This window comes from Sylvia atricapilla, chromosome 5 (assembly GCF_009819655.1).
Source record: "Sylvia atricapilla isolate bSylAtr1 chromosome 5, bSylAtr1.pri, whole genome shotgun sequence".
Taxonomy (NCBI): Eukaryota; Metazoa; Chordata; class Aves; order Passeriformes; family Sylviidae; genus Sylvia; species Sylvia atricapilla.
Window position 1 is genome coordinate 37,153,608 of NC_089144.1, and position 9,636 is coordinate 37,163,243.

Below are 9,636 nucleotides of genomic sequence, written 5' to 3' on the forward strand. Positions count from 1 at the left end.
GCTAAAATGAAAGAACAGCTTCAAAGGAAATAAGAATGTGTGGCTTCCTGAATTTTAATTCATTTGCTTCAGCTAATTAACTACTTGCACTGTTTATGTGTATAAATAATATATAATATATATAATATAATTATATATAATATAGTACTCTCACTAGTTTACTTACCACTGTGGATTTGGGGGTTTTTGTTTGTTCTTTTTGTTCTGGGGTGTGTTTTTTGGTTTTGGGGGGATTTTTTTGCTGTCAGAGTGTTATGGAAAAAAAAAAATGAAGCAGATGAAGTGATAGGTGATTACAGGCCTAATCTTCTTCATGCACTACTCAGCAAGAAAAATAATGAAGTTGGTTTATACTCTGTAAAATACTCACTTGTTGCTTTGGACTTGGATATTGTCAAGACTGACTGAAGTGTTTGAATAAGAGTCTACGCAGGAAATCTGTCAAAAAAAGCAAGTACTGAAAGTCCTGCATAGCCATTGGAAAAGAATTAAAAATCTCCCAGGATTACACAGCAGGCAGGGCATGCATCAGCAAAGAAGAGAGTTACACATCTTTGCACTGGTCCTTGGAAACATTCCTGCATGGATCCCAACCTGAACAGCCCAGCATCTTTCAGCCATGCCTAGAATTGCTCCTTGCTTTGACTTTTCATCCTCTTGGTGTGCAACTTTTGTTTAATGGGATTATTGCACTGAAGCAGTATAATTGGAGTTCTTTTCTTCCTTAGTATGAGCATGTGTATTTCATCTGCCTCATCTGCATTAGTCATGTTTGCTGGGAATATGCAGCCATTAAGTGGGTCACTTGGAGCTGGATGGCATGCCATCAACCACACACAGTCCTTCCCTGCTCCCTCCCACATGCTGCTTTGGTGCATTTGCCCTCATGGGTAGGACAGAGCACTTACTACTCTGTTCCAGAGTTCCTGAGAACAGAGAGACATTATTCTGTACTATTTCTTATCTTGACAAATTAGTTTCTTCCTCCTGGAAACAGAAATTTCTGCTTGCAGCCCTGCAAACTGCAGCTTGATGCTCCTTCTCTTTCTGTTCCCTCCTCCTTTCCACAGGAGCCCAGTGCCCTTCAGAAGTTCCTCCAGTAGACATGTGGCTACTAATGGCCACTGTGTAATTTTAGGGGAAAATCTTAGATTTGCGGGCAGTGTATCCCTTTCTTAACTTCGTGGTTATGGCATACATTTAGAACACTTTTCAGGGCTCTAGATGTTCCATTTGATCTGCCTGTTGCATTCAGAGTAATCCCTGTCAATCACAGGTGGCATTTTGCAGGTGCCATAAATGAAATGTAGAGTTGTTAAAAATAAATAAAAAAAAAAATGCAAATTCCAATTTAAAGTATCTCTGATAAAGCCCCGAAATAATTCTATGTGGGACGAATGTAATTTTGAAATTATTTTGCAAAGGGAAGAGATGAGGCAGCTGGGAAAATGAGGCTACTTACTAGTTCTTGCTTCTCCTTTGCCCTATCATTCCTTATCCTGCACTTAACCAGCAAGAGGTGACTCGAGGGCCGGTTTTTCTGTTCCCTGCAGAGTCGATCTGAGAGGCAGGAGCTCCCCTATGCAGCACGAACATTTCATTAAAACACCATCCAGCCCAGAGCCTGCAGCAGAGCAAAACCATTAAGAGCATCAGCCTGAGCATCTAGCAAGGATTTCCTGGATTACAGCTCAAGCTGATTTTACATCAAAGATGGCACATGAACCTAGAGATTAAGATTTTCCTCTGTTTCTGGTGGATCTTACTAGAGGCCATGCAAGCACTGTAAAGGGCCTAACCAGGTTGGATTGCTCATCCTGAAGGGTGAAGACAGACATATACAGGGAATATGTAGTTATCTGCCCTTTGATAGCCTGCATATTTGACAGATTAAGTAATATGCAGAACAAAGGTAATCTCAGGTCCCTAAATTAATGGACTACATGGAATTTCAGAAGAGAAGCATGGATTGCAGGACAACTGGGGAAACACAGGCAGGATTTTAATGACCAGGAATCTACTTGCAGTCATAGTATCATCAAAGTGAATTCTATTTATAAAGGATGGTCAGGCCTTATAAGGAGACAAACTCCATTCTTTTCTCAGCACATGGTGTAAAAAGGATCAAAAAGAGGCAAAAATACTATGAGTAAGAAACGAGTAAGAAATTTCTGACTCTGCTGACATCATCAATGGGCTCATTAACACCTATTCAATTATTAATTGTCCCGGCTGCTGCTGTTATTACTGATCCATATTAATCCTCCAAGGAAGATGAGATGACAACACTGAGTCATGATGACCTTGTCTTTCCATGTGCTACTGCTGCTCAGGAATTTTCCAGGGAAACAGCTGTTCACTGGAAAGTGTGGATTTTCAAAAAATATTTGTTTTTGTTGGAAATAAACACAATTCATTGGTTTCTGTTGGGAACATGGTTTTCGATATGGCATGGCCTTTCTACAACTGATATTTATGAAGAGGGTTTTTCCTGAGGACATTAGATAAATAGGCTCTCTTTCTTCCTGGCAATTCATACAAAGTGAATGAGAGGAGACTGAGGAACACCTAACACAGACTGCCTTCTAGGCTGACCCACCTTCAAGACCAATTTTGCCTACACAGGCCTCACATAATGCAGCAGATAAAAAAATAATCACAGACCTTAACAAAACAATAGGGAAGTGACATCAATCTTTGCTATTTTTTGTCATGAGTGTTTCAGACATTTTGCAAGAGCCACACATGTGTGAGAAGGAAACATCAGAGATTAACCTTCAGACACCATCAGTTCAACCAAATATTGAATTAAATATATTGTATTCTAAAAGAAATGGGTTCTTTTTTAATATACTTTAGAATTATTTAAATTATTTTTAATATATTTTAAAATACAGCTGAGTCATTTGGTTTAATATCTTCTACCTGAAGTCCAACCAAGCTCCAATAAACCTAGGAATAATGCATAGTTCTGTGTGCATTGAAATGCTTTATAGTATTTTAGTATAATTATAGGATTTTTGCCTTTCCTTTTCTTTTTCCATACTTCTGCATGGTTCAGTGCTCTTTCTGTGTGTTCAGCTGGGTAGTGGTTCCGAGCAACAAAGAATTATAAGTATGTGATTAATGGTTATATTGAAATGAACACATTTATCCAGTTGGGAAAGTCTGCTGGAAGCCAACAGATCAACAATAGGAAGATATTACCTCAGACTTTGTTATCGTCAAAGTTTTTATTAATCTTTGCATGTGAGATGAGCAGTGGTCCTTAGAAGGTTCCAGAAGAATGAAAAAGTCATCCTTTTAATGTGAGAAAAAAAGATCAGGAACAGCAAGTAAATGACCAGTGTGCCAGTTACAAGGCCAGAGTAGAATAAGGCAAAAATTGCTAGAAAAGGGAATTAATGGGATAGTAGACTCATGAAAGAGGAAGATGATAGAAGGAAAACCAGAATAGAAGATGAATGAAGATAAAAAGAAAAGGCTAAAATCTGGTTTTATAGATTGAAAGATGTAAGATATTGTATTTTTTTTATTAATTATTAGTACTTTTATTATTATTACAATTACTATGACTGCTATTGTTTTCTTTTCTTTAGCAATAGTAGTGCTAACAAAAATGTGAGGACCTAGGACAAAATCCCATAGAAAAAAACAATTGCAAAAGGCTTTCAAAGAGGGACAGAATCTGCGTAAGTGTCAATTGGTTTGGTTGTTGGGTAAAATTTCTCACACTTTCTATTCAAAAATTAGTGGAAAGTCTGTATTTGTGCAGTGACCTGGAGGCAGGTGTTGTCTTGAATAAAATGGAACTAGGGCTGAACAAATGAATGTGGGAATTCTTCAAAACAGAGTTTCCTGCTCAGAGAGGGAAGCCACTCAAGGTGTTAATTTTTCTGGATGCCGGAAATGTTTCATTTCCATTCCCAAGTCAGTAGCAGAGATGCTCAGGAGAGGATGCTCACATGCCAAAACTCTCCCTTTACTCTCCAGGGTAGCATGGTTCTTAGGGAAAGGGTGTTCATTGCCTGAAAAATCTCCCAACCCAAAGCCACAGAGATGTTTGAAGGTTGGTTTGAAGTGGATTGCCTCCCAGGCACATCAAGAGACAGCGAAAGGAGTGAGCTCAAGGCAAAAACTGGTATTTTGTATTTTTTGGAGGAGAAGATGAGTTGTCCTCATTTTGAATTTAGATATTTTTTAGAATGTCATTTTAATTTAATTTTTTAAACAGCTTCAAGACCCCTTAAATAAATCAAATTTGAATCAAATAGACAAGGACAGGAACAAGGGTCATGGGAAGGAAAGGTGCTACCTACTTCTTTCCAGAGGAGCATCCTTTTTCACGGGAAGGAAAAAGGAGTCAGAATCCCTCTAAGAATGCTATTGAGCTCATAGCATCTTAGGAGATTAAAAAAAAAAAAAAAAAAAAAAAAGGGTTTGCAGTAGAACTGTGTAAGAAAAAATATGGAGCAGCTGAAATAAAATGGGTACTTAGTCTTTAAAATCAGAATATCATCAGACTGAGCATGTCCTTCCTTTCAACTCTCACAGGAAACTGCTTTTGCTATTCACTCACAGTTTTTCAATTTTTTATTCCAAATCAATGCCATTTAATAAAGCTGCATTGCCTGATAGGCCACAACTATGTTTTCTGAACATTAAGTACAAGGAAATTCCATGGACTTCCAGGTTTTGTTTATGTTTCTTTTTCTACAGCTTTATATCCACATGGGTAAGCACTTCCAGTGCTGGAATTCACATTGCATGTGGACTGTACAAATGATCCTTCCTTACAAGAGGAAACTTAGCAAGGTGAGTCCATTCAATAATAATTCTCTAGAGAAGCACCAAATAGCCCTAAGCAATAAAGAATTTCGCCTTTAGCTCTTTTCACCCTCATGGTTTCTAATGGGAAGAAGGAGGGAATGAAAAGTGTGTTTTTCCCTTATTCATGTCAGTTGCAGTTCATGCTAAATGAACAGAGATGGTGTTCAGGTAGAGTGGATTTTTAGCAGTCAAGTAATTTGTCTGGGTAAGGTTTTTCCTCCTTAGCGCCATTTAGCATCATTATTTTTGGATGAGACATGTTAAAGAGAGAAGAAATGGGTTGTGTGAAAAAATGTAATGCCATGCCTAGGTGCAATTTCCATGCGAATTATTTTAAATCTTCACTTCCAGGATGTCAAACATTAAGGAACAAATGCAGAAAATTCTAGTATCTTCACTGAAGGAGATCGTAAGTATGAGCTTACACTTTTTGGAAGGTCAGATGATGCATTAAAATCCCGTAATTCCAACTTTGAGTAGGCAGTCCTTACAGCAGCTGTAGAGATCATTCTGTGCCTGTTCCCTTTTAGGCTGTTGTTGCTATATCCACTCTTGGAAAGGAGAAAGATGTTCACAACACCTTGATCTGTTTATTTATAAATTGCCAGATCTTTGGCTGGAAGCATCCCAAGCACAAGAAAAAAACAAACAAAAAAAAACCCCAAAAAACCACCACAACAAACTTAATATGGAATGCTATGGCTTAATTAAATGGGTTTATGTTATTCTAGAATTTCTCTGCTAGTTTATAATCTTTCCTGATTAAAAATAAAAAATCCATTAGTAGCAATGTACTTGTGTCTCATAGGTGAAATTAATCTTCAAAATAATGGAATTTCTTACTAAAAAAGATATCATTTTATAATTTTGATACAAAAAAAAAAAAAAAAAAAAAAAAGACACCAGTTTTGCATTTAGCTCTTATCCTCACAGTCTCCATTTGCATTTTCAGGAGAATTTGGAGCTCAGAAAAGGTGCCAGACTGACAGCACTGGAAGCCAAGGCTGGTTCTTCTTTCACACTGCCCTGCTGGTGGTATGGACTGAGGGTGTGTGGCAGGTTGGGACGAGACACACCCAGAACATGTCACCCAAACTGCCCAAAGGGGTATTCCTGACCATCTGACATCAGGCTCAAGGTATGAAGTGGGGGGAAGAAGGACAAAGGGGATGGTGTTTGGAGTGATGGTGTTTGTCACTCCAGGTTGCTGTTATACCTCATGGGAATCTCCTGGAGATGGCTGAACACCTGCCTGCCCATGGGAAGCAGTGAATTAATTCCTTCTTAGTCTTTGCCTCATCTTTTGCTTTCTCTATTAAACTTTCTTCATCTCAACCCACAAGTTCTCCAGTTTACCCTTCTGATTCTCTCCCCAGTCTCACTGGTGGGGGAGTGAATGAGCAGCTGTGTGGGGCTTGGCTGCTGGCTGGGCTTAAACCACAACAGCTGACAACAACAGGAAGTTACTGGGCTAGAAACTATTCCTGCAGGTGGTGAGGAACAGGACTATCTGTAGTGCATCTCAAACTAAAGGTCCTCTTGCAAAGTCTCTGACTGGCAGTCCCAAAGGGGCATAGTGGGGAGGAGGGAAAGAAACATTTTTGCCGTGTCTTGGCATTGAATTTAGAGGATGCTTTTCAGCAGGGCAAATGAATCTGTGCCGAGTTCCCTGTTGCAGTGGGGAAGTTCCATCCTGTGCTTTTGGTCAGCAGGAGTTCACTGCACCCCTCTGCTCTTCTCTGGGGCAGAGGGGACACCTGAGGAGCAGCTATGAAAATGGTGGAAGTCTGCTTTCTCCCCTCGAGTTTGGTTTTCAGAAGGGCAAAACTGTCAAAACCGATGGTGTTGTTTCTTAGTCTGCATATGTACAAGAATTGAGTCGGGGCATTGGTAGGTGAGAATGGAAAAAATTAAATCCTCAATCCACAGTTTGAGGAGAGGATAATGCTGAGGAGCACAGGGACATCAGCATGTGCATATCTCACTGGATTCTTTGGCACTCTTTGTATTGGTTTCACATGGCAAGGCCTTGGTGTGAAGTGACCAAAACGCCATTCCCCATCTCCCTCCACTGCTGAAGGGGAGAAAGAATCAGGAGTGAAGTTAAGGCTGGGAAGAAGGGGGGGAAAGGTGATTTATTTGTTCTATTTCTCATTATCCTACTCTGATCTGATTTGCAATAAATTCATTTAATTTCCTCAAGTCAAGTCTGTTTTGCTGTGACAGTAACAGGTCTCTTCCTGTCCTTGTCTCCAGGCAGGAGTCTTGATTGTATTCTATCTAGCTGGGGAGAGAAGAGGTAGAGCAGCTTTGGAGGCCACATGGCATTCAGCCAAGGTCAATCTACCACAGTGTTATAACATTTCTACAAAGAAAAAGCCACTTCATTTCTTAGAAATAGTCCAATTTTTAATTGTTTCTTTCTAAGGTAGCATACTAATATACAGAATCTATGTTGAGATTTGCTGTAATCCTTGCTGCATTAAAAGTTGTGTCTTGCTCAGTTGTACATCTGCACTTTATGATGTGAAACACAATGACCAAGCTGACAGGATGTCACTAGTGAAATCCACATAATCTGTCTCAGACACTTGTTCCAATTGCAAATTTCTGATATAAATCTATGTCAGTGAGTGAAAACAAACTCAAGAAAGGTAAGATGACAAACGCTGTGGTTCAGCAGCTCATCAAATTATTTTCAGGTATTCTGTGGAGGTTTTTTTGTGAAGTTTTGTTCAGTCTTCTAAACTGTTTCACTGAAGAATTAGATTGCAGGATTTGGGCAGGGTGTGGGGGGGTTTTTGTGTGATAGCTTTGCAGATGGCTAAAATGAGGTGATACAAATTACCTTCTGGTTTGTCTTACCCTAGCTGTTTAATACAACTTTTAAAAGGTAGATAGAGCTCAAAAGCTGTCTGGTCAGGACACCAGAACATAAATTTTTGGGGGCAACCCTTCAGAAGATGATCTAAAAGATCACTACTTAGGAGTTTCCATGAAAATGAAATTCAAACTGCCATTAAGTAATGGTCACAGTACTGTCACGATACTGTCTTTAACTACTACCATCTCCTTTTAGTAACTTGGGGCTGTGCCTATGGATGCTACATACAAAAAACAATATGGAAAATGAAAATAAATATAGGAATAGAAGATTTGGTGTTCACTTCAGCTGAGTATTTAAATGTCTGGTTTTCAGAAATTATTTCTATCCCATAGAAGAAAAAATGCATCTTGACATTTCAGCAACAGGTGAGAATATTGCCATTTTGGGCAGCAGTATAATGGGCACAGAAAGCCTTAGAGGCAAGGTCTTTTTAACAACTAATACAACTTGGCAAGCAAGCAAATATGAAAGACAAAATGTGATGATATGGGCTAGACAGAAATGAGTACAACTTAGAATCTAGAAGCCTCTTTATTAAATATATGTGGAACCAGTTACCCATGGACCTGCTTTCTGAAGGTCTCCCTTTCCCTGCTATTATCACTTCCTGGCAGGTGAACTCTTACCTTTCTCACACTGCTGACTGCTCTGCTCATCACCACAGCCCTCAGCTTACACAGGGAAAGTTACTGAACCCATGCACACCAGTGAATCTGCAGATAAAGCCAGTGTTACCAACAGAATTACCCTGTATTTCCCCCAGGGGATAAAAAAAAAGAAAAATAAGATCATTTGCCCTGAGTAAATAGGTATTATCTCTTAGACTCAGGTGTCACGGCACTCTCTCAGTCCCTCACTTGTCCTTTTATTTTCAAGAGCTGGACTTCACCTGCAAAATTTGGATCCAAATCCGTATTTTCTCACTTGTTTATTACTCTCCAGACAACCAGCATCATGCAGCACTGTCTAGATCCCCTTTTTTCTGGGCTATTTTGAAGTACCCTGTTGTAATGCAGTGTCATCCTACAAAGCACCCCAAGTTTATTATTTATTTCTTTGTATCAAGATATTGTTAAGGTACAGACTTTCAATAGCAGGAAAACTAAGTTGTTGTCTTTTCTTCCCGGAATTTTCTTCCCTCTCTTTCTGTACCCGGCAGAGCAGCAGAGTACAAAACATGAGACACACATTTGCCTGAATACATCTCAGAAGGCATTGCAGCAGCTTGGGTGGTAAACACAGCCTCTCTCTTCATATTGACAAAATAAAATAGGCCAACACTCTCTCAGAAGCTGCATAATCTGCAAAAGATGCTGACTATGGCTAGCAGATGCTTGTGATTATCCTGGATACAAAGGGAATAGGACCAAGGAGGTCAAGCCAGAAGTAAATAGGGGCCATAGGATCCAGGTATGCAAATGTAACATTAAAGATAACAAAACTGTGCTAATGCAGATGCATGACTGACCAGTGGAAGGACCTGGTGAGGAAACTTGTACCACCAGCTTCATTTATACCAGCAGGAAAAAATCTCAGAAACCTACAGTAACATTCACAGAGTGACCTAGTAAGGTGTTGTATAGTACAGGAGAAAGCACTTGGTCTCTGTATTCCTTTCTTTTGCTTTCTCTGGGCTCTTTTGTAACACTCTATGGGTCAGAGGCATAGTGTCCTAGCAGGACAGACTGCAGGACAAGGAGCTGTACTTTTTCCAGGGTGGATGAGCTCTGCTGAGGACAGAGTGAGAGATTCTCCTGGCTGTATATTACGCCTTATTTTCACAAATGAATCCTGGAAAAAAAAAAAAAAAAAAAAAAGTGCTTTGACTGCTAAAGTGCTTTTCCTTTGAACCTGACCCAGATCTTTCTAAACCGTCTCAGCTACAGAGCTAAGTGGAATGTGGCAAAATCCCACTGCTT